Source organism: Canis aureus, chromosome 6 (assembly GCF_053574225.1).
Source record: "Canis aureus isolate CA01 chromosome 6, VMU_Caureus_v.1.0, whole genome shotgun sequence".
NCBI lineage: Eukaryota > Metazoa > Chordata > Mammalia > Carnivora > Canidae > Canis > Canis aureus.
In genome coordinates this window covers 70,494,875-70,519,679 of record NC_135616.1, presented here as the reverse complement: position 1 = coordinate 70,519,679, position 24,805 = coordinate 70,494,875, and the positions used below count along the sequence as shown (strand labels likewise).

The following is a 24,805-nucleotide window of genomic DNA, read 5'->3' as shown; positions in this document are numbered from 1 at the left end:
CCGAAGCGGGGAGCCCTCTAGTGTCACCACTGGCTATCTGGGCAGTGGAGTTACGTGGGATTTACTTTTTCTTTAGATTTCTCTTTTTCTGTACTTGCCAAATTTACCGTGACCAGGTTTACTTTAGAGTGAGTGCAAAAATACACTGTGCGTTTTGTTTTCTTTAAAGATTTTATTTATTTGTTCATGAGAGACACAGAGAGGTAGGGAGAGAGAGAGAGGGAGAGAGAGACAGAGAAGCAGGCTCCATGCAGGGAGCCCGATGTGGGACTCGATCCCAGGTCTCCAAATTCACACCCTGGGCTGAAGGCGGTGCTAAACCGCTGAGCAACCCAGGAGTCTCATTTTCACAAGAGAGCACGCCCTCTCCTTGAGGCCTCATCTGCTCCGTGGGGAGGGGCAGTCTTGTGCTTGGGCCACCCCATCTCCGTCCTGCCTTGCCCGCCCCCCGCCTGTGAGGGGCTGTCCCCAAGCTGGCAGAAACCGGGAGGATGCACGGATGTGGCAGGGAACAGTAAGGGGGGTGTTAAAGGGTCTGGCTTTATGCCACCTCCAGGAGAGCATGACCATGTGGATTGGCTTCAGCTCTTCTGCAGCTGGAGCAGTGAGGAGGCCGCGGGCCGTGTGGCCAGAGTCTGGCCTGGAGGTCGTCCTGAGTGTGGGAATGCACGTACCACACACAGGACTAGGGTCAGACCTCCGCCTCCTAAGGATTTCATCCCTTTTGAGGGGGGATTTTTTTCCCTCTAGTGTCCAGAGACGTTAAACTCAGGGCACAGGATAGCCCTCCCTCCCCAGACAAACAATGATCTGGCCCAGCATGTCAAATGTGCTGAGCTTGAGAAAGCCTACATTAAACTTATCCTGGGAATTTTATAGTAGAGATGAATTTCTTTGACATAAAATAAATAGCAACTACTCCCAAGAAAGAATTTTTACATTAAGCTGAAGAATCTCCTAAGGTGACTATTCAAAATGCTGATTCTGGGTCCCACCTTCAGGGCTCTTGATTCCATATTTCTAGAACATGGCCTGGGAATTGCATTTTTAATGACTGCCCTCCCCCTGCCCACTCCAGGAGTCCATATGGATGGGCTCAGATAGACTTTGAGAAATACTACCTTCCGCCTTCCGCCTTCCGCCTTCCCCCTCACCTCAAGGAGAACCCAGCCAGAGCCTTTCTGAGAACCAGGTTTGGCCTGTGCCTTACTCTTTTGTGCGTCCAGACTAGAGATGCTCCTGGTGAACTCCTGGGTCCCGCTCAGAAGCTGGGAGCTTGGTAGCCACCTGCCCAAGATTAAGGGGCCTGGAACTTAGCAGACGGGATCCTTTGGCCTGGAATTCAGAAAGTCCTTCACGTGGCCAAGGCGGTCTGTACTGGGACATGTGGCCCGAAAACAAATGACGCGTGAATGAAGACAAATGGAAAAAAAAAAAAAAAAAAGACAAATGGTTACGAGTCCTTGGAAACACCTGAGAGAGGACTTCTTTTCCATATGTGCCACGCGCTCCCCCCATCATCAGGCAGTGAGAGGGGTAGGATTCCATTCCTTAGAGCCTGGTCTGCAGGGTGGGAACTTCCAGGACCACTGTTTCCCCCACTCCCCTCTTTCTCTGCCCCTGCCCCCTCCCCCAGCAAAGCAGTTTTCCCTCAGGGCTTCAGGCTCCCCACTCCTGGGGCATTTATGCCCAGTTCACTGCCCTACACCCCAGCAAGGGGCTTCTCTGAAGCAGAATGCCCCTCACTTAGAGATTCCAGGATAGAGCTCCCAGAAACCTGGGTGGCTGGAAGGGGCTCCACATAGGATGTGTGCATCTCAGGGAAGGAGAACGGGCCTGCCTGGGGACTGGCATCATGGGATGTGCACAGGACCCAAAGGCAGATGGCCCATCGACCCTAACTCCCGCATTTACCTATCATCTTTTCTTTGCTTTCAAGTATTATATCCTTACAAGACTCTGGACACACATCCTCTGGGGTCCTCTATAGCTTCTCACTCACCTGCTTGGCTCTAACTGCCTGCTTACAAGCCTGCCGCCCCCCAAACAGGAGGACCTTGGGGCCCAGCACAGATCCTCACTGACAGTGGCTCACCTTCTGCCTCCCAGGAAACTCAGTGTGGAGCAAACCCCAGGGGACCAAGCCATAGCACCTGCTGAAGCCAGGCCTCCTCCCAGCAGAGGGGCTGCAGACATAATGGGGAGGCTTAGTGCCAGCTTGGGATGAAGAAGGGAGGAAGGAGCTCTGCGCCTTTACCCAGGAGAAGAGAGGGCTGAAGGAGAGGCATTGGAGAGTGGGAAGGGGGTGGGTTCTTAACCAGTCCCCATACAAGTTCAAGTTCAACCTCTCAGAGGGGCAGCTCCCCGCCAGTCCCCACATCAGCGTGTTGTTGATGCAGACATAATTGGTTAATTCCTCTCCTAAATCTAAGTTCCTTCCACAGGTGCAGCCCATCCACAGCCTCTCTCAGGGGAAAGGGAGCAGTTCCTGCGTCATGTTTCCCTGCACCCCGGAGTGTTGCCCAGTTCCCTCCCTCTCTGTGCTCCAGGGTCTGCAGCTGCAGGTTCTTCCTCCCAAGCTGCTGGCACAAGCCAGCTCCCTTGCATAACAGGGAAGAAGCGGCTTAAAGGCAGGAAACAGAGCCCTGTTCTCCATTTGGAAAATAAGACCGCCAAGTATTGAATGCTCCAGAGGGGTGAGCGCTGGAGCTGACCAGCAACCCAGCTCCTGGAGGCAAGGTCATGCAGAGGGCATCTGGCCCACATTCCAGCCTCACCCTTGGTTGGACAGGCCTGCAGACTCAGACCCCTCAGTCCTTTATGCATCTGCTCCTGTGGGTGGAGGTGCTCCTCACCACATCATTAGCTTCTAGGAGAAAAGCTAAGGGTCTGAATAAGCAACCTCACCCTCTGCATTGGCTGCCTTTAAAAGGCTACTTCTCAGAGCCCCTGTCTCCAAAGAGCATGGCCTGCTGGGGGACTGTCGGTTCTTGCGGTTGCTTCTACAAGGGCCTAAAGCTGGAAATCCATGCCTGGAGCCCAGTCTCCACCAGGCAGTGAGTGCCCAGACCCCGGGCCTCCCCCAAGGATCCCTGTAATTTCTAGAGACCACCTACAGGGCCCAGCTCTGAAAGGTCTCTGCTTTGAGGACACAAAGGCTTGCTTTAAGCAGGCCTGCAACCGCACAGGCTTTTCCAAAGAGGCCAGGCAGGCTGCCTCCTGGGCCGTGGGGAAGTTGGCCGGGCAGAGGCATCCACCCAGGACATCACACGTAAGCGCCGCCTCCAGACTTATTTAATACCATGGACATGCCACTCACCTTTTGTGCTCTAATTCGCTGCCTGTCAGCCCGGCCCACGTGGTGTAATCTCTCAGCGCCAAGTTCAGCGTTTTCTTCCCTGGGCTCCTGTGCCAAGCGAGCCCTCTGAGCCACCCTAGGGCATTCCAACCGGCAAGGGCAAGGAGCAGCGAACATCCCCCAGGAACAACCCTCGGCCAAGAGGGGCTGGAGTCCGCAGACCACTGGAGTCCGCAGACCACTGCCATACCCCAGGCTCATTCTGCAGGCTCCCGAGGAAGCACCACCTGCACACAGTGGCAATCAGCTCAGTAACCCTCCCTTGAACTGGCTGAGCTTCCTTCCCCGTGTCATTCTCCCCAGTGTCCTGAGCCGGAGCCCATGGATCATGTCCCACATGTGTGTCCCTGCACACAAGCCCTACCCAGTGGAGGTAGATCCCAGGGCAAGACACAAGCTTACTTCCTCAGACACCAACACGATCGCCTTACACCAAACTCAGGTTTACCAGTAACATCTTCCACGTGTAAGCGCTTTACAGTTTACAAAGTCTCATTCCCGTGACTATAGCTGTATAAGTGATTACCCCCGGGACTTACTGGTATGAAACGGCTGTTCCTGGTACTCTGAGATTCTGTGGGTCAGTGACTCTGGGAGGTCCCAGTGGATGGGAATGCTTGTCCACCCTGCTGCTGGGGCCTCTGCTGGAATGATGAAGGCTGGCTCGCTCACGTGTCCAGCGGGTGGAGCCGGTTATTGGCAGGGAGTTCCACTCACTCCTCTCCACGCGTGACTTCTCATGGCCGGGTGGCTGGGCTGTGCCTCCTATTATGACCCCACCTCTAGCATCAGGCAGTGTCACTTCCCACTCACCATGGCAGCCACAAAGTCCTACCCAGGTCAAGGGACACCAGGCCGATTTGGGGAAATACAATCTACTACAGGTCCCTTGCACATGATCTCATTAGATTCTTACAGAAGAACCTGCATCTTTCCAGGTTTCCAGTGTTTAGCTTGCTGCTGACACATAGCAGGTGGGCAGTACATTGCATTTCTCTTGCGGAGAGGGACAGGTTTTAGGGTCAGACTGACGTGGGTATGAGTCTCGGTATCCATGCTTACTGCCTCCATAATCCTGGACAAGTTATTTAGCTTTTCAGAACCTCAGTTTCCTAATGTTTAAAATGAAAGCCCAAATTCCCATTTCACAAGACTGGTGCTAGCACCGGATGTGTCGTGCTGTAATGTGCCGAGCAGACTGTAATACCCGGTGGGTGCCCATTTTTTCGGTTTCTTCCCCTTCCATTCCATTCCACAGCCACCTCAGGACTCAATGCTTCTTGGACTTCCCAGCAGGTTTCACAGACCGACAGCAGAAGAAATCTTCAGTTGTGCGTCCAGGGTCTTGGGAGCAGGCTGGGTGGAAGAAGTCAGGGTGACCGGTTTCAGCATGCTCGCTTCTCCTCCCCGGACACTTGCTGCTCAGCCCAGAACTTTGAGCAGTAACCCAGCTCCCCTTATGGCATCTCCCTCCCACACGTCAGGCTCTTTGGTTTCTCAGATGGCCTAGAGATTCTCCCAGAGTCCCATGGGCAGTGGGGAAACCTGCCCACCTCCCCCAGGAGCAATGCCTGGACTGCAGTCTCCCTGCCAGAGGCCTAGTATCAGGTGTGCTGGGGTGTACCCACTGTGGTGCAGCTTGTCCCACCCCCTACCTCAGCTGATGGTCTGGGTGCCTGCTTGCCATTCACTTCCCCTGGGGTTGGGCCATACCTCACATTCTAGAAGTCAGGTGACTTCAGTTCCAGAAGATGCCTTACTTACAATGTCCCCTGGGCCCTTGCACATGCTGTTCCTTCTGCCTCGAATGCTCTTCCAACTAACTGCCTACCCTATGACTTTCCTCTTGCCCGCATCCCCTACAAAACCTTATCTTGGCTTAGGTATCACCTCATCAAGGAAGCCTTCCCCGACCCCTCCCTGCCAAGATGGCAGCCTGCACCCCCTGTGGCAGCACTGGTCCTGCTGCCCCAGAACTGTGTTTTTTTTTTATTTTTATTTTTTTTTATTTATTTATGATAGTCACAGAGAGAGAGAGAGGCAGAGACACAGGCAGAGGGAGAAGCAGGCTCCATGCACCGGGAGCCCGACGTGGGATTCAATCCCGGGTCTCCAGGATCGCGCCCTGGGCCAAAGGCAGGCGCCAAACCGCTGCGCCACCCAGGGATCCCCCCAGAACTGTGTTTTAATGTGTGTCCATCCCTTCACCACCTGGCACAGTGAATGCCCAGCACCTCCTGTGCTTGATGAGTGAATGAGAGTGAATGTACTCCCACAGGTGGGGTACCCCTCTCCTTGGCGGCCCCCCTCCTTCGTCACTCGGGGACATAGGTCTGCATTCTGGGCCCCATCCTGGGGTACCACAACAACTTCCCACCCCTCACCAAGGTCCCCAGTAGAGCCCACTGGGCATCACCTCCGGGATCACTCCTGGACCAACCATGCCTGAGCCTTTCCAAAGCCTCCTCATGTGGGCAATGAACAAAAATAGTAAGTGGTTCCCCTGGCAACCACCACAGCAGATGGTAACCAGCACGGACAGCCTTGGAGAGCCTTGAGGCCGGCGGGGGGCGGGGGGGAGGAGAAAGCCCACTCCGACTGGTAGCTTCCGGACTGGGCCGGGCAGGGGCCATCTGAGCGGCCTCTCCTCCTCTCTCGGCTTCCTGGGGACCACCTGCTCCGAGGCCCAAAGGGAAAAAATGAGTTGGAGGAGCTGCCCATCTGCCCTACCATGTATCACTGTCATTCCCCGTGTTGTTGCCTCTGTCCCCTCCCTGTGGGGTCAGTGAGGTCCTCCGCTGGCCGCCCTGCCCTGTCCAGATGAGGCTCCCACCACGAGACTCCTACCAGGTGTGTCCATGGTGCCAAGCTTGTCCCCGGCCTCACCTGGAGTGTCTGGGTCTCTGCCCAAGCCTTCGGGCCCCCGGGTCCCGGATCCTCCCCCAACCCTCCAGCCGGGCCCACAGCCTGGGTCTTGGCAGCCCTCCTGCTCCGCCCCAGCCCTGCCTGAGCTTTGCTCTTGTCACCACCTAGCTCCCCTCTAGGATGAGTACAGGCCCTGGGGCTCCACGGACTGAGGTTCTGGAGGCACCTGGGGTGTGGGAGTCGGGGGGGCGGTGTGGGGCAGGAGCTGCCGAGGGTGCCAGGGAAGGCAACAGAAAAGCACTGCCAAAGGGTGAGGCCAGCGTGAGCTGCAGTCTGCAGGAAGCTGGGCTCTAGGGGAGGCCCCCCTGAGGGGGGAACCCAGCTCTGAGAGGAAAAGGGGGGGGCAGGACCCGGAGTGAGCCGCTGGGGTGCTGAGGTGTCTGGATGGGGAGCCCAAGGTTTCCAGGGGTGGTTGGTGGCTGTGGCCCTGGGCGGGGTGCGGCCTGGCCGTCATGCTGCGGCTGTGTCTTCCCTGCGGGTGACTGAGCCAGCCTTTGGCCGCCCGCTCATTCCCCCTCCTGGGACATTGACTTTGCGGTGTCCTGCCAGCTGTGGTCACCTCGACTCAGACAAGCCCACGCCTCTACCCGCCCCTCCCGCTGCCACTGCCTCCTGCCTCCTCTGCCCACTCACAGGCTGCAGGCCCCTTGTTAGCATCCCCTGCTCTGTCGGTGACGTAGCAGACGTGGCACGTCGTGAGCTAGGTCGGCACGAGCCCTGAGCCAGCACTGCTCACTTGCTACTTCATTTGACCTTCTGGAGGGAGGTGTAAACGTTCTACGTGTGACAAACTGGGTCTCGGGAGGAGCACGCAACGGGCCAGAGAAACCACCCCTCTGATGGCAGCCGGGGCCTGGAGCTGGGCCCCCAGCACCAGTCTTCCTTCCATCCTGTGTTCCTCCCACCCTGACTCATTCCACCTGAACATCGAGTCCGCGAGGCGAGGCCTGGCCCAGGGCAGGTGTAGTAGGAGGCGGCGGGCTGGCCTGGGGGCAGAGACTCGGAAATCCTTGAGGTTCTCTCGAAAGAGACTCCTTTGGGCCAAGGATGTGTGGTAACAGGACCAGGATGCTGAGCCCCATGGCATCACCCCAGAGGGAGGCTGGGTGATCCAGGAAGAGCTCACAGCCTGACAGTGGCAGCCGCGAGCCACCCCGGAAAGCAGGAGAGGCGAACAAGCCACGCGAGCAGCAGTGCCCACGTGGAGGGAGCCGAGCCATGGCTGGGGGCCGCTTGGGCTCGAGCCCGTGTTCCTGGGGCTCCTGCCCTACGCCCTGACCTAAGGGTTTGCCGTCAGCATTGGGCAGCTCTCACTAGCTGGGTCCCAGAAAGACATCTGTCCCTTTCCCGCCTGCCTGAGCCCTCTCGGCCCCTCTTCCCATTTAGCCATGACCTTCCCCTTAGCTGTCAGCAGGAACCCTCTCTCTGGTCCCCGCCGCTGCAGACTGGCTCTTGTCCCCGTGAAGCCCGGGCAGTCTCTTTTCCACAGTGTGTGACTGTCCCCAGGTCTCACACAGCCGTTCACCCGGCTGCCGTAGGTATACTTCGTGCCCACTGTGTGCGCGGCACTGTGTGCGGTCTTGGGGCTGGGGTCGGGAAGAAGCCCGGAAAATAAATGTGAGGACTGGCCGGGCCCTTAAGGGTCTCCGAGGAGGAGAACAGTGGCTTGAGTGGCAAAGCGGTTTCCCTACCCCAGGAGCTGGTGATCTGCGGGGACCCCAGCCACAGGGTCCCGAGTGTGACAAAGCTGGGACGGGGTGGGGTGGGGGTGGGGGGCAGCCCGGGTGGCCCAGCGGTTTAGCGCCGCCTTCAGCCCAGGGCCTGATCCTGTGATCCTGGAGACTCAGGATCGAGTCCCACGTCGGGCTCCCTGCATGGAGCCTGCTTCTCCCTCTGCCTGTGTCTCTGCCTCTCTCTGTCTCTGTGTCTCTCATGAATAAATAAATAAAATCTTAAAAAAAAGAAAAGTTGGGGCAAGAGGTTGCTGAGGGATGCTGGGATTTTCATGGAAACTTCTGGCCCGCCCGTGGCCACTTGCACGGGGCGACAGTGCCTCCTGGTGGGTGATTCGCAGCGCTCCCCAGCAGCTGTTTCCCTAAAGCCCAGAGGATTAAGCTCTCCTCAAGAACTTCTATTTTGGGTTCCCAATATTTCCATAGCGACAGGCTAAGGGGAGCAGCTAGAGGGCTTCTCAAGGGCCCGGGGCAGAGCCCTCCAGCCCTCTGGTCGCGGGGCTCGGCCGCTCTTGGTCTCAGGTGCGAGGCTCCCCTCCACGGGGCTCGATGGAAGGGGCCCAGGACAGCGGCCGTCTGTCCTTCCTGCCGTCTGGCCTCAGAGGGAATGCCGTGTGCGCATCGGAGTGACGTGTTGCAAAGGACCCCGGGTCCGGGTCAGGAGGCCTGGAGGCTCACCCCACATCAGCCGCTGCCTCGCCGTGAGACGATAAGCACAGTAAGAGCTGCACTGATTCAGTATTTACCGGGTCAGCCATTGCAACAGGAGCCGTAGGTATGTCACATTGATCCTCACAGCAAACCTCTGAGGTTGGGGTCATCGTTCCCATTTTATAAGTGAAGAAATCGAGGCACAGAGAGGATAAGTAACCTTCCCAAGCACACAGTGCCCGGCAGTCAGGACTCAGGTTCACGCTTCTGCTACACTGAATTATGGGCCTGAAAGAGTCAGGAACTAGGGGCAGGATCCACAGAGTGGTGTTTTTAGATGTTCCCCAGGTGATCATGATGTGGAGCTATCCTCGAATCCATGGAGTCCCTCCAGCTCCAGTATTCAACTCCATCTGGGGTTCTGGAGGCGAAGTCCTGATGACGGAGGGTGAGGCCCTAATCCTCTTGGGTGTACAGCAGGGCAGAGGCACAACAGAAACCACACGGAGGGCCCAGCAATCCTCCTGCCTGCCATCCTGTCAACGGAGGGTGATTGCCTTCTACAGCATTCTTCTTGGAGAGTTTTGCCACAAATACTGCCAATTCATCACCAATTCACCCATTGGTTTACCACAACTCATCTAGAGCCATTAAAAAAATTTTTTTTAAATTTATTTATTTATGATAGTCAGAGAGAGAGAGAGAGAGAGAGAGGCAGAGAGAGAAGCAGGCTCCATGCACCGGGAGCCCGACGTGGGATTCGATCCCGGATCTCCAGGATCACGCCCTGGGCCAAAGGCAGGCGTCAAACCACTGTGCCACCCAGGGATCCTTAGAGCCATTTTCTTTAAAAGAGAGAGAGAGAGAGAGAGAGAGCATGCAAATGGTAGGGAGAACGGCAGAGGGAGAGAGAATCCCAAGCAGATCCAGGCTGAGTGTGGAGCCCGAGGTGGGATTCGATCTCAAGACCATGAGATCATGACCCGAGCCAAAATCAGATGCTTAACCAACTGAGCCACACAGACATGCCATTTTATATTTTTGAGGTGATGCATTTCACCTACTCTTATTGAGACCTATTGTGTGCCAGGCACTGGGCGAGGTCCCAGGCCTGTAGTGGTGAAGGAAGCCGCATGGCCCTGCCCTTGCGAGTCTGCTGTCTAGAGGAGGCAGGCAATAAACACACGATAATGAAAAATAGAACTGCGCTTCATGACACGTGCTCTGATGAGAATGACAACGCACGGTGATGGAGAACAACAGGGTGGCAGGGGGCCCTAATTAGAGCGGGCTGCGAAGACCTCTCTAAGGAGGTGATGCTGCATTTTTAGCTTGTACCTCCCATCCGTAAAGGAGTTCCGCTGTGTTTACTAGGTGCTGAGCAAGGTAGCCCAGAGGGTACTTTTCTCTGAGCTCCTGGGATCCTCATGCAGGCAGGCATTATAACATTTTTCTACTGGATCCCTCCAGAGATGAAGGGTTTGGAGCTTCCTTTGGACAGAAGATCTCCACGCAGGGCCTGTTTGGGGTGAGAGGGTATGGGGCCCAGGGGCTGGCAGTTCAGAACAGAGAAGTCCCCGGCAGCCAGAGCCTTGAGGTTTGCTGACAGCTCTGACACCCACAGGGCAGGACTCACAGTCTGTTGGCAGGGAGGGAGCTTATGGTCTGCACGCGTGTGCGCACACACACACACACACACACACAGGTGCATGGGAGCTGACCTCAGCTCCAGCTCACCGGTGTGCCCATCTTTCTTCTCACCTCCCTTCTGTGCGGCTTCAAACCACTTGTGGCTTTGCCAGCTGCTGCCTGTTGGTGGGTGCCAGTAGGAGGCGCTAGAGGGCGCTGGAAAGCTGGAGGGGACACCTGCTGCCCCCTCCTTACCTCCCACTCTAACACCTGGGAAGCTTTGTCACCCCCTCATCCACCCCAGAGATGTCAACACCTGCAGGCACGTGCCCCCACCTTTGAGGCCTGGGTGCGCCCCTGTTTCTAAGTTTTCAAAATTCCAAATGCTTCTTGTTGTTGCCTCGTCCCGGGGGGTGGGGGGGGTGGGTACTTCCATGCCACCTGTGTGACACATTTGTAGCATTCTCTGACATCAGTGTCAGGGGGCCCAAACCATCTTCTGGCCTCTGGGATCCTTTCGTGCCAGAGTGGACTCAGGGAAGAAGAGCAAAACCCTGCAGGTGATTAGTCACTGACATCCCCTGAGAAAGAAGGGCCACGTTGTCCCGAGAGAGGTCAGAGTCTGTTCTCAGCCCCAGTGCAGGCCTCTGCATCTCCGGGAGAGGGGACAGTGAGGAAAAAGGGGAAAAGTGCCGTCTCAGGTCCAGGTGTCTCTGGCACACCTCACCCCTCCCCTGTCTCCTTGCTGAACTGCACCTTCCTACCCCCCCACGCCCACCCCCGGCCTGGCCTGTCCACAGAGCACTCCCAGGAGACAAGGCCGCAGGCTTCTCTATGGCTCCCAGTGTCCAGTGAAGTTTGGGGAAGGGGTGGTTGTTCTGGATGTCCCTCTGTGAGTGTGATGTGGCCATGCCTAAGCCCAGGCCAGAGCAGAGGGCTCCAGAAGATCTGCCGTACAGCTGAAGCACGCGGTCACCCGCCCCTGCAGCAGCCCCACGGGGTTGGCCAGCCAGCAACCGTGCCCTGAAGAGGTGGGCTATTCGGTTCCGGTGTTGGAAAGTTCCAACGGATCATAGAAGCTGAGCTAGCTGAGGGCACTGAGGGGGGAGTTCTTGAGCTAGGTGGCCAATGCCAGCAGGACTCCGAGCAGGGGTAGAGGGAAGCTGGGCAGAGCTGGGAGACGGAGGACAGACTGATTCTGGGGCCTTTCCGGGAGGGACAGGGGCTGCTGCCTCAGCTCGTCAAGAGTTTCTGTTTCCCATTCGTGTCTTTCTTGCCAATAAAAGCTCTTCCTGCAGTAACTTGACTTAGCACCAGAAAAGCCCAGGAGGTGGAATCTAAGGGGAAGGGGAAGGAAGGAAGAGGAACCCAGCATTTATATACCGAGGACCTGCCACGTAGCAGCACCGTCCCGGGAGCAGCTCCCATTGATGGAGGTGACTGGGGAGATACAGTTTCTCAACCCAAAGCAGCAAAACAAACAAACAAACAAACAAACAAACAAACAAACAAACACTGTGAAAAATATACCCCTGTTGACAGAAAGAGCAGGCAGGTGGTGTGGGTAAACACTGGCTGGCCTGGGTATCGGGCTTCTGGGTGAGGAGGGACATTCCGGGCACACGTCCTCCACCAGGCCTGGCCTCACTGCAGAGATGCACCCGAAGGACCCACGCAGCTCCGGTTCATGAGGGCTGCCACCCTGCCAGGGGGTGTTTCTGAAAGGACCAATATAAAAAACCCTTGCGTTGTCTGGCTTTTTTGGCACCTCTTCAAAATCTTTCATAGCTACCAGCCCAGCTGATTGTCAAGCATCTGGGACCCCCGTCTCCCTAGCTGTGCAAATCTGGAGGGAAAATAAAAAGGTCACATGGGGGGATCCCTGGGTGGCTCAGCGGTTTGGTGCCTGCCTTTGGCCCGGGGCGTGATCCTGGAGACCTGGGATCAAGTCCCACGTCGGGCTCCCTGCATGGAGCCTGCTTCTCCCTCTGCCTGTGTCTCTGCCTCTCTCTCTGTCTATCATGAATAAATAAATAAAATCTAAAAAAAAATTATTAAAAAAAAGGTCATGTGAACAGGAGTTAACAGTCTTTCTTGGGCTTTTGTGCCTCCCTCAGCTCCCTCAGAAGGTGCTGCATCAAGCGGTTGTGGGAGAAGGATGGGGTGGGTGGGATACTGCCCATGTGGGTACCAGCTCCTACAGGGTGAGCCAGGTGGCCATGGTACATGGCACCCTTCTTTGAGGGGAGACACCCTGCCTCTGCCCGGGGCCATATGTCAGTTCCAATGCTGGTAGCTTTGGGCTCCCTGGGTCTCACCAAGGTTCTTAGGCAAGCAGCCTTCATGGTAGTCCCCTCAGGTGCAAGTCCTTAGGGCCAGGCTAGAAGCCAACGTGAGTGGCCGACACAGACTGGTTCTCCAAGTTGTCCTTCCTCCTTTTCCTCCCTGGGAATGTGCTAGTCACTCTTGGCCAAGACCATCTGCCTTTTCCCTTGGGATGAATTCTTTCTCAAAAGATACCAGTGGAGTCCTGGTATCCGAGCTCACAAGACACGTCTGACCCTCAGAGCAAATCCAGCCAGGTGTCAGTTCTATTATCTTCATGTTATGGGTGGGGAAACCGAGTCCCTGAATATCACATGACTTGCCTGAGGTCACACAGAGTCTTCAGAGCCCTAACACCTGGTCAGTCCTATGTTCTGCTCCCCACATGGTGCTACGCATGCATCGCCTTCCAGTTGGATGGAAGGTTGTTTCGAGATGGCCACCCTGACTGTCCAAACCCAGCAGGTTTCACACGGTGCCTCGAGGCGTCGCAGCAGTGGCTCCCACCCAGACCCTGCGTCTCTTCTTCTTTTTTTTTAATTTTATTTATTTATTCATGAGACACACACACACACACACACACACACACACACACACAGAGACATAGAGGAGAAGCAGGCTCCCTGCAGGAGCCCAACGTGGGACTCGATCCTGGGTCTCCAGGATCACGGCCTGGGCCGAAGGCGGGCGCTAAACCGCTGAGCCACCCGGGCGTCCCATATAGTCTCTTTATAGTGAAGGAGCACCTTCTGAACCTTTGCCCCTGGGGATACACAGCGTTGGGTTCCTGCAGCCTCTGGACACGAACTTTTCAATCAATAACCTTGTTTTATGTGTGTTTTAGTTGAGAGACTGTCACACGTATTGCGATTCCTTAATGCTGCACCCACGGCCCAGGGCCCTGTAATTCGTGCCTGCCCGAAGCTTGCCGAACACTCCCCCTTTTCTCCGCAGCGTCTACCACAGCCGTCTTGTGCTTGGCAGCACCACACAGCCCTGCAGCACCGCCCTGGTGTAATCACCAACGGAATCACAAAAATAGAAAAAACCCAAACAGAAAACCACGTCCCTGCTGAGACTGTGAAAAGGACCCTTATTCCCAGCCTGGACGCGTCATCTCACTCCCTCGGCTGCGAGTGTCCAGAAGGACAACTCAGATTTTCGCCACTCTGCGTGTTGGCCACGCATGACCACAAAAGAGCCCTGAGGATTGGTTTGGGGGGTGACGAGTTTTAGCGAGCAGGTAAATCTGCAGACGGAATCCATGAATAGTGAGGATCCACTGTGTCTTTATAGCTCCGTTTGCCCAGCGAAGTGCTGCGTCTGAAGGCAACTGGCAGGGGAGGTGGGAAGGGGGTGCTAGAAGGTGCAGAGGACAGAAGGTGAGGGGGTGCTCCGGAGGGTTGGGAGAACAGCCTGGGCTGTGTCCACAGAGGGCCTCGAAGCCAGCCGAGCAGCCCCCGTGGGATCTGCGCTATGAGGCTGCCCTCCCCTCACACCCAAAGCACCACAGATCCTGGACTTCCATGTCTCTGCAAGCTGCTGGCTCAGGATTCAGAATTTGGTTTCCCTGCAGAAATCATGTTCGGTAGGTTGGTCCTCAGCCTAGGTCACAGAGGCCCATCCCGCCTGGTTAGGGAAAATAGTGGCATCGCAGGGCACCGACCCAAGCCCTCACCACAGACCCCCACTCACACCCCAGCCAGGCTCCTCACGGGGCTCTGGGGCCCTGAAATGCAGTGGACAGGGGGTCCTCAAGCAGGGTCTCAGGTGCCTGCTGGGCAGGCAGTGGGAGAGGTCTGTGTTTTGTGAGGTGGGGTGACAGCCAGGGTCAGGCTTTCCTGTAGGGAAGGAGCCCAGGCATCTGGGGATGGAGATGGGAAGGGGGAGTAGAGAGGAGGTCCGTGAGGACAGGCCAGGGAAGGGACATTCTGGAGCCCCAAGCCTCCCTCCACTTGCTGCCCACTGTGTCACGGACAACCTCTAAGGTCATGGGCATGGGCCTGAGGGCCTCCAGCAGCTCTGAGGACATTTCCAAGAGGGGGGTGTACAGCTGGGCCCGTGTTAGAGCTGAAGCCGAGGCCAAACCTTGTGCTGCTCTCACCTCCAGAATAGGATCTCAGGGGAGTTGGGACACCCTCCTCCCACCTAGAGCTGACATATCACTGAACACCCCCCACCCCCCCTCAGACACTCTTGTTTGCCCTGCCCCCCCCCTGCTGCCCAGGACCAGCAGGGACGGGGATGGGGCGGAAGGAGCAGCAGGCCCAGCCTACGGAGTGGGCCCCAGAAGATACAAGCTACCGGCAGACCTAGAACCTTGCTCTGTGTGACAATGCAGCTTGTCTTCTACACGTGTCTCTTCCGTAAGGTACACCACAGCCTTCTCACGCTTAGGGACAGCCCTGGTCTGATGTGCCCCTTGCCTGCCACAAGACAGGAAACGGTGGAGGCCTGACCCAGCCTGTTCCAGAAGCAGGTTAAACAGAGTTCACAGTTAAGCCTTGTTTAGGAAGCTCTGAGCCTAGAGCTCAGAGGAGGACTTGGGTCCAGTCAAGGAGTGCTGAGGAGTGGCCTCAAGTGACTAATGGCTGATGCCTGCTTCTAGGGGGATGAGGGCTTTCCTGCATCGAAGAAGAATGAAGCGTGAGGGTAAGAAGGCTCCTGAGCTGAGCTGGGGAGGGGGATTCTGAGACTGAGCTTTGCACACCAGCCTTACAATCAGTGCCTGCCCTACCTGAGCCTGGCCCACGCAGGGAGCTCGGCATCCTGCCCACTCTCTACCTCTGGTTCACTGGGCTCCCAGCCATGTGTGTGGGAGGGGAGGTGGCCCTTCTGGGGAGCCCTTGCCCCGGGTTATTGCAGCTTCCAGGAGGATGATTGGGGTTGAGAACCTGTGAGGACAGCAGGCATTTGGAGCAGCTCCTGTCTGATGCTCCTAAGCTGAGCTTTACGGGACCTGGAGAGTCACCAGCTCAGTTGTGGGCAGGGATATGTTTGGGAGAGCACGGCCACATCCACCATTCTTGGTACAGTTGGGCTCTTAGGAGTTTTTTTTTTTTTTTATTAAAGATTTTATTTATTTATTCATGAAAGAGGCAGAGACGCAGGTAGAGGGAGAAGCAGGCTCCCTGTGGGGAGCCTGATGCGGAACTCGATCCCAGGACCCTGGGATCACGACCTGAGCCAAAGGCAGATGCTCAACCACTGAAGGTGCCCCGCTTTTAGGAGTTTTGTTAAAAATGAAGTGAGTGTCCCTAGACAGACACCCTGAGAGGGCTCCAGGGCCTTTGGGGACAGCAGGCATAACACTGGGCCTTCAGAGTCAGCCTCACGACAGCAATTTTCACTTCCACCCTTCAACTGACTAAACTAACCTCCCTGCCTTCCCCCACCAGTAGAAGCAGGGAAAGATGTGGCCTGTGGGGTCCCGGACCATTACCTGAGTGGGAGGTCCGGAAGAGGGGGAGTTTCGGACACAGGAGAAGCTCACGTCAGTGGCAGGGTGAAGGATGCCTCCCGAGAGAGGGGAAGGAAGCAGGTGGCACATCAGGAGTGGCTCATGGCAGTTGGAGTGACCTGTAACAGAATGGGAAGTAACTGACTGGCAGGTCCCAGGAGGGGAGCTGTGGACATGCAGACCTTGTGAGGTCTGCCCCGGTCCCCACCGCAGCCCTACATTCTCGCTTGTCCACCCAGAGAACATCACAGAGAACCAGGGGTCAGGAGAACAGTGAGCCCCAGGCTGCACATACTCCCAGGGCTGCCCTGCCCACAGGCACCTTGGGAACGTCTTTGTATTACTGAAGTCCTCCATGCTTGTGGGGAAGAATAATGGGAGCAAGAAACACACGAGAAGGAAGATTCTCCTCCCTCTCCATCAATGGCCTCTAGCCACTTTGAAGCCAGGCCCAATCATCCCTCACTTGGGAAAGCCAAGGATGTGAATTAACGTGTCCTTATGCCTGTGGGTGTGTCAGCGGATGTGTATTTCCATGTGACAGCCTCGACTCTTCCCCCAAGCATGTGAAATAAAGAGCTCAGGGCTTGGTGTTCCCTGTGGGGAGCGTGATGCAGGACTTGATCCCTGAACCCCAGGATCACCCCCTGAGCCAAAGGCAGATGCTCAACTGCTGAGCCACCCAGACATCCCTAGTTTCCTGTATTGATCAGAATTTTTGCATAAACAGCAGTGGGTGTGATGAGCACCTCTCAGCCCTAGCTGCTCCTTGGAGTCACCCCCAACTTCCACCCAAATCTCTACCACTGCTAACTTATGTTTTCTAAAAGGGGATTTTGATACAGAGCCAGGAAAGACCCACTGGACCTCGTGGCCAGCCAGCTCTGCTTCACCTCCCTCATCCTTTCCCACCTGCACAAAACCCTCCAAGCCCACCCTGGGGACACTGTCCCTTTAGCTCTGGCGCATCCCCTCTCTCCTCCCTCTCCAACAAGGGAGGCCCCTTGTGTGAAACAACCAAGAGGATCCTACTCTTGAGTCAAGGTTTAACCTATACAAACCACGGGTGGGCATGCTGGAGACTCAGAGAAGAGGGATACAGTCCCAGAAGATGAGAACACGGATGTCATGAAACACATCAAGGGCTTTGGAGTGAGGCAGACATGGGTGAGCCCATCACCACTTACCAGCTGTGTGACTTTGGGCAACACACTTCACCTCTCCGAACCTCAGTTTTCCCATGTTTAAAAATGGAAATAATACCTTCTTTGTATTGTTGTGCAGGTTAAATTGGACAATGTAGGTGAAGGGCAGTATCTGGCCGACAAGAGGAGCTCTGCACACAGATGCAGGACAGGGACAGGATGCCTGGGGCGAGAATTCTCCTTAGTGAGTGCATGACCTCGGGCAAGCCATTTCATGTTTCTGTGCAGAATTTCCTCATCTGCAAAACGGCTTCACCTATGTTCTCATAGGGCTGTTGGGAGGATGAAGTGGGATAGGACACGTCAAGGCCTTAGACCATGCCTGGACTCCGTAAAGTCTTCATGAGCATGTTCATCAGTTATGAAGCCCGCTCTGGCATTGGCGAGCTCATGTCTCCTGTGCCTGCAGGGCCCTGGGCTGTGTTTCTGGGAGGTGGATTGAAAAAGTTGGAGCCTGCTTCCTGGCTTTCAGGAGAGGTTGACCATATTCTCCCCACATCTGTCTGCCTAATTCCTTTCTCTTATTCCCCTATCCTGGATATTCCATCATTTTCACCTCTGCCCTGTTCTCTGTGACCTCCCCAGACACCTCTCGAGCAGCCTCTGGTGGCCTGGGCCCTGGTGTGTGTGGGAGGCACTTGGGGCTGCCCTCTGGGTGAGAAACCCCATTAGTCACCACAGAAGATGAGCCCGGAGCTGCACACCCTCCGCTGGCCAGCACACATGCCAGGCGGGCTGGGATGAATCACTTCCCACGCTGTGTTGTCATCCAGGCTCGAAACAGAGGCCCTGTGTGCAGCTTTTGTGTATAGTGTTTCTTTCCATTCCATGATTCAGAAAATGCCACTCACTCAGCCATGTGATCCCCTAATCGTCTGCCAAGGAACTGAGTGCAGAGGGTTGCTGGAAAACCCTTGAAGGACAGGGGAGGGTGGCTGTGTTTGTTAAAAAAAAAAAAAAAAAAAAAAAAAAAGTGGATTGTGCCCAGAAAACTGCAAGCTGGAACTCAGGAAACCATCACTGGGAAAAGAGCACTGGGGGCTCAGGTATTATGAGACCAGAGACCCGCCCGTGAGAGCATTTGTCGTTGTGCAAAGTCCCTAATGTGGTTGTGTACAGATTTCCACCTGCTCCATGCCCAGAAAAGTAATGATTATTTTCTCTGATTATGAATGTGAAACTTGTTTATGCAAAAATTCTGATCAATACAGAAAACTAGGGATGTCTGGGTGGCTCAGCAGTTGAGCATCTGCCTTTGGCTCAGGGCGTGATCCTGGGGTTCAGGGATCAAGTCCTGCATCACGCTCCCCACAGGGAGTCTGCTCTCCCTCTGCCTGTGTCTCTGCCTCTCTCTGTGTCTCTCATGAATAAATAATTAAATCTTTTTAAAAAAATACAGAAATCTATAAAAAGGAAAGGACTTATGTCCTGTAGGCTATGACCAGACGTTGTTTTCATCCCCTGAGACATTGTCCATGTGTCTTCAGGCTCAGAACCGCCGGTTTCTGTCTGGTGCCTTGTGCTCCTGGGCCACAGCCTGGGTCTGATCCTGGCTCCTGGGCCACTGCGCCTCCAAACGCTTGGGGAGGTTGGACAGATCTGGACCCCAGCATTTGAGTTCTAGGCCCAACTTGGCCATTAGCTTGCTGTGTGCCCTTAGGCAAATCACTCTGAGTCCTGTTTTTCTATTCGTTTAAAAAAGGGATAATAATTGGACTGATTTGTTGAGAGGATGAAAGGCTTGAGTGGATGTGAAAACTGCAAAGCCCCCAAATCTCTTCAGATATAAAGGGAGTGCTGGCCTGATGTGGCTGCTGTGGCTCATTTAACCCCAGGCTAGTGCTGAACCAGCTCCCTGCCCACGACGGTACGCACTCTGCCCACATTGACCAAAGGCCTTCCCCAGACACCCTCAGGATTGGCTCAGAGCAGGGATGTCTCAGGCCAGGGGCCCCCAGTCATGGTGGCACCACGCCTGGACATCAGCCCAGCACTGCGGTGGGCAGGCACCTAGTTCAGAAACATTCAAAGCCCTGTTTCGTCACCAGTTTTGAACCAAGATAACTCTCTTCCCTCACCTCCCACACGGATACTCATTGTCACCAAGGCTGGGCTGATCCTCAGGACCATTCCTGCTCAGATGCACTCTCTGATTTCAGAGAGTGGATCCCCCAACTTGTTGCATCATTTTTATATTGTAAATGAATTTTAGTAAAGTCCTTAGCTTGAGAGGAGATTGTGCGCCTACACCAGCGACAGTAATGACAATAGAAGAACATTAGTTTAGCTTGCTCCCAACCACTTCTTATATTCATCTTATGACACACCAGGAACCCACCTATTTGGGACATCACCTTTCCCATGTTCTGGAAGAGTTAAAGGAGGCTCGGGGGATGTCCTCATAACCCCAGACCCCACTTCCCATATCTCTGCCTCCCTGGCTTCCCTCCAGCAGAGCCAGGAAGCCCCAGGTGGCCAACAGCCCCTCCCTACATAGCCTCTCGGGGCAAGAGGGAATCCAGGTTGACCACTGCAGCCTATCTGTTGGCACAGTGCTCACAGACTGTCCCCGTATGGATTCCAGAGGTGGCAACCCGTCAATCACCTGGGTGTGCATCCAACCTTTTCTCATGAAAATAAGTCCTGCCCGGTTCACGTGTCTGGGTGTTGACCTCAGTGCCCTTGATCTGCGGCCCTGCTCCCATTGTGTGTCCCTTTTCCCCTCCAGGCTCCCTTGAGCCCCACAGGAGATGGTCATGGGTTGAGAGCCTGCATCCAGTTCCACCCCCACCCCACCCCCAGTCCCAGTTCCTTCCCCGGCCTGCTGTGAGCATCCGCTGCCAACATACCTCAAGCCCTGGGCCTTGCCTCATTGGCATGACCCTCCCCCCAGCCCGTTCTCATTCCCTCCAAGCAAACAGCTATGCCTCCTAAAGGGAAGCAGCAAAGTGAGGCCTCAAACCCGGGTCCTCCCATGCCATGCCACACGTTATCTTGTTCAGTCTGTGGTGAGGACTGAGGACCCAGCATCCCTCAAAAAGCCAGCCTTGGAATGGAGGAAGTGCAGCTGCAGGTCGAAGCCATGGCCAGGTGAGACAGGGGGCAGGACAAGGGGCCCTGTGGGAAGCCAGAGGCCTGATAGTGGGGAGGACAGGGGAGGGTTGGAGAAATAGACACTGGGGTTAACCAGGAGGGGCCTGTGTGGCTCTCAGATCTCTGGCCACTCTGGGGCTGCCCAGGGCGCTGTAATGATAAATAATACATTGTAATAATCATAACCACCATGACAGTGGCAGGTGATACACAGTGAGCACTTACTGTATGCTCAGTATGGGGCTAACATGCCTTACCTGTATCACTTCATTGGCTCCTCAGAGTCACCTGCCCACACAGGTGTCATCGGCATCCTCCGTGTTACAGATGAGGCCGCTGGAGCTTGAACTGGTTCAACAATTTGCCCAAAGGCATTATTTCATAAGCAGAAGATCTGGGATGAGAGAGTCCGGGCTGTCTGAATTTGCATTCCACTCTCTCTGACTTCTTAAGATCTGCTTCTTGAAAAAAACAAAAACAGAGATACAATCCACCCTGCCCAGAAGGTGGCTCAGGGGTATCAGGTTTGTCGAGGAAAGAGGAATGTATTACAGGTGTGTGAGTGTTTATCTGGCTTCAGCACCGGGAATCCCTGTGATCCCAGGGTCTGGGATGCTCTTGGGGGTCTTGCTAGTGGAGGTGGGTGCGGTGGGAGGGGCTCCCTGGGAGCAGCCAAACCAGGCCTGCTGGTTCCGGGCTGGTGAGTGGTGCCCACACCACTCTCCCACCCACACCCCCGTGCATTTGTACCTGGGATACGGGGAGGAAGCCCAGTAAACTATGCCAGGACTGGCTGGAGAGGATCAGGGAAGAATAAATGGCAAATTCATAAACTGGGTTTTTTAATTAATTAATTAATTAATTTAAAAAGGATTTTATTTATTCATTCATGAGAGACACAGAGAGAGACAGAGACATAGGCAGAGGGAAAAGCAAGCCTCCTGTGGGGAGCCCAATGCAGGACTCAATCCCAGGACCCCAGAATCACGAGCTGAGCCAAAGGAAGATGCTCAACCACTGAGCCACCCAGGTGCCCTAAACTGGGTTTTTAAAATATGTATTTTATAATAGGATTTTAATGACAAATATCCACTGGGAAAGTATAGCTGAGTTTGGCCTCCAACAAGGTGTGTTAATTCAAACAATGTAATTCACTGACAGGCCCCAGGGTTTAAGTGCTCGAGTTAAGCAGGTCAGGGGAGCGTGAGCTGGGCCACCATCTGTGTGGCTCCTCTGCTCCAGCACGGGAAGTGTAGACCAGCTGATTGAAACTCACTTTTACTTTTCCAGTTGAAAAACTGCTGCAAATAAGTGTTGGAAAAGCAAAAGGGGAAACATTTAGACATGTGGCTCTTTAATCTTTCTGACTGCACTCATGGTGAGAAACATTTCATATCAGCCAAGTGCACGTGCACACACACACACACACACACACAGGTGCACGCAGCTAAAACAAATATCCCTGAAACAATTTTTAGCCATAGTACATGAAATGCACCGGACATTTCAATTTTATTCAATTTCATTTAAATTTTACTTTGTTCAAAAAAAAAATTTTACTTTGTTCAATTTCATTTAAGTAAAATTTTATTTTACTCGATTTAAATAAAATGCGGTTTGAGATGTACTAAATTGTTTTCATGACTCCCAATGTGTGGCAACTCACACAATTAAAAACAACAACAACAACAAAAACCTAGCTGACCACACTGATAGCAAGAAAAAGGAACAGACCAGAGAGTTTTTCTTGACTCCTCAATCAAGATCTGGCCCCAGATCAGAGGCTGAGCCTCCGGTTAGTCCTAGTGGACTGCACCCATGCACCCATGGATCCTCGGAAAACACAGACACTGTGGCGACCACTGGGATTCTAAGCAGATGGGGAAGGAGGTTCCAGGGGAGAAGGCAGAGGGGCCCTTCCAGAGTCACTATTTAATTGGGATTATGTAGCCATAAAATGACCTTCAGGGAGGTCATTGAATGGAGGTGGTGAATGGGATAGAGGGTGGTGAAAGGTAAAATGCTCCCCAAAGTAGTTTTGGGCATCCTTGTGTGATCAGCACAAAGGGGGGGGTGCGTAGCATGTGATTAAGAACAGAGACTGGGGAGCCAACCTTCTACTCCTGCCAGTGCTGCCTCACCCGTGCGACTGTGGGGTGCCTCTTCTGTGCTTCCATTTCCTCATCTAGAAAATGGGGACATAATAATATTTAGTCCTTAAGGCTGTGACGGATCAACATGCCAGCTGGTGCTAAACAAGAAGGCCGCTGACCTGCCCGCGCAAACCAGGCTCCAGCTGCTGCCTGCGAAGGTCAGTGTAAAGCATAGAAGAGCTCATGCTAAGTGTGTATAAGGGGTGGGGAGTCCCCGAACCCCCACAGAGGTGGCTGCTCCCAAAGAAGTCAAGGTGGGAATCAAAACACTTCCACCCAAAGTTGAGGCCAGGGGTTGAGTGTCTGCCTTCAGCTATTTAGTTATTCAGTTATTTATTAATCAATAAATTAATATTAAGAGTCATCATTTTGGGGGTGCCTGGATGGGTCAGCGGTTGAGCATCTGCCTTCAGCTCAGGTCGTGATCCCCCGGTCACGGGATCCAGTCCCACATCAGTTTCCCTCCATGGAGCCTGCTTCTCCCTCTGCCTCTGCCTCTGCCTCTCTCTGGGTGTCTCTCACAAATAAATAAATAAATTTTTTTTTTTTTTAAAGAGCCATCATTATGTAAATCCTACTTTTTGAGGGTCACCTGCTTCCTGGGCCTGGCTATGCGACGGGAGTTCACTGCTTTCCAGGCCTCACCCCGCTGGCCTCTCTGAGGCTCCCCAGGTCCTGGACCAGCCCCTGAGGGGGAGCACAGGGATGGTGCCACTGTTGGTTTGCGCCCAGTCTTCCTGCACAATCTTTGCTCGCCCAGAGGTAAAGATCCCTTGAGTGTCTGTGTATCTCAGGGCCAAGATTCTCTGGCTCAGCATGTGGGCGGGTGGGTGGCTTCCTTCCACTCTGCATCAGGCGGGGGTGGGGGTGTATGCGGGCACCTGGGGACCCCAGCCTGGCACACCGTCCCTGGCACCCTGTCTAATGAACCAACAAGGAAGGGACAGAGGAGTCCCTTTTTCAAGTGCCAACGTGATCCTGTTACCTTCCTTTCTCCCTGTGTGACACCCCCTGGGATCCCTGGGATCATCGAGCCATGGGAGGACCTTCAGGGAGGGGGACACAGGCTGAATGAAGGAGGTGAAGGTAAACCGCTCCCCACGTCGGGGCTCCCCGTGGATCAGCACCGAGGGGGGGCGGTGCAGCCGGTCTGCACCCCGCTGGCTCCCAGGTCCCGCCCCGCGGCCTCGGCTCACCTGTGGGCCTCACCTCTCCCGCTGCTCTTCCCGAACACCTGGCCTCGCTCCCCCGCCTGCGCGCTGCGGGCCTCGCACCCCCGGGCCTCACGGGCGGGCGCCGGGACAGGGCTGCCACGAGTCGCCACGCTCGGTGGAGGCGCCGGCCCTGCGGTCGCGGAGCTCGGCCTCCCGCTCCCACGCGCTCCCGGGACCCGCCGCGCGGCCCCGCGGCCCAGACGCGCTTCCCGGCTCCGGCCGCGGGGGGGCAGTGCGGTGCAGGTCCCCTGCCGTCCTGCCGTCCTGCCGTCCTCCTGTCCTTCCGCGGCGCTGCTGGCCTTGCCATCCCCCCTGGGACGGTGCCCAGCCCCTTGGGCCGGCTCTGCTGCTCCTCCTTCGCTCCTTACACGGGGGCTGCCCCAACTTCCTTAACTAGCACTTTTTTTTTTTTTTTAAGATTTTATTTATTTATTCATGAGAGACACAGAACGAGAGAGGCAGGAGGCAGAGACAAGCAGAGGGAGAAGCAGGCTCCATGCAGGGAGCCCGACGTGGGACTCGATCCCGGGTCTCCAGGATCACGCCCTGGGCTGAAGGCGGTGCTAAACCGCTGCGCTAAACCACTGCGCCACCCAGGGATCCCCCTAACAAGTACTTTTATCCCTTTTCCTTTTCTCCCCCTCACCCCACCCTTCCTCCAGAACATTCAGTAGCTCCTTATGCTTTCCATATTAACCCCAGACATCTCATTCTGGGGGTTCTTTTGTTCATTAAAGTGTTGCCACTTCAAGAACAATGAGAAATGAAAGAAAAAGAACTCATAAGTCCATTCCATGATTTTGTTATGTTTTGCCCTCTTTTATATATATATATATATATATATATATATATATAGACACACGTATATATTTGTTGCTGGGGTCAGAGTATCAATACAATCTTGAATTTAACCGTTTCATCTTATTTTGAAATTATAGACAATTTTTCAAATTACCATTTGGCTGTATAATATGCATCAATATGTCAATACGCAGGAATGTCAGCTTGGGGCTCCAGGCTATGCCTCCAGCCCACCATTCAACCCACACCAGTCTCCAT

General features: G+C 54.8%; 1 long non-coding RNA gene across 12 annotated transcripts; it reads right to left on the bottom strand.

Annotated features, from left to right (window-relative positions):
- Positions 1-161: 161 nt before the first annotated feature.
- On the bottom strand, positions 162-23,913 carry LOC144316349 (uncharacterized). Of its 12 annotated transcripts, none has more exons than XR_013382260.1 (8): positions 23,729-23,913; positions 22,494-22,564; positions 20,637-20,840; positions 16,064-16,200; positions 11,827-12,014; positions 3,898-4,714; positions 3,320-3,585; positions 162-1,372 (listed from the first exon to the last, which is right to left on the bottom strand). It is a non-coding gene; the product is annotated as an uncharacterized LOC144316349 (long non-coding RNA). The 12 variants fall into 12 exon arrangements; XR_013382262.1 differs by having other exon boundaries at positions 20,637-20,837; XR_013382261.1 differs by having other exon boundaries at positions 22,521-22,564.
- Positions 23,914-24,805: the final 892 nt, after the last annotated feature.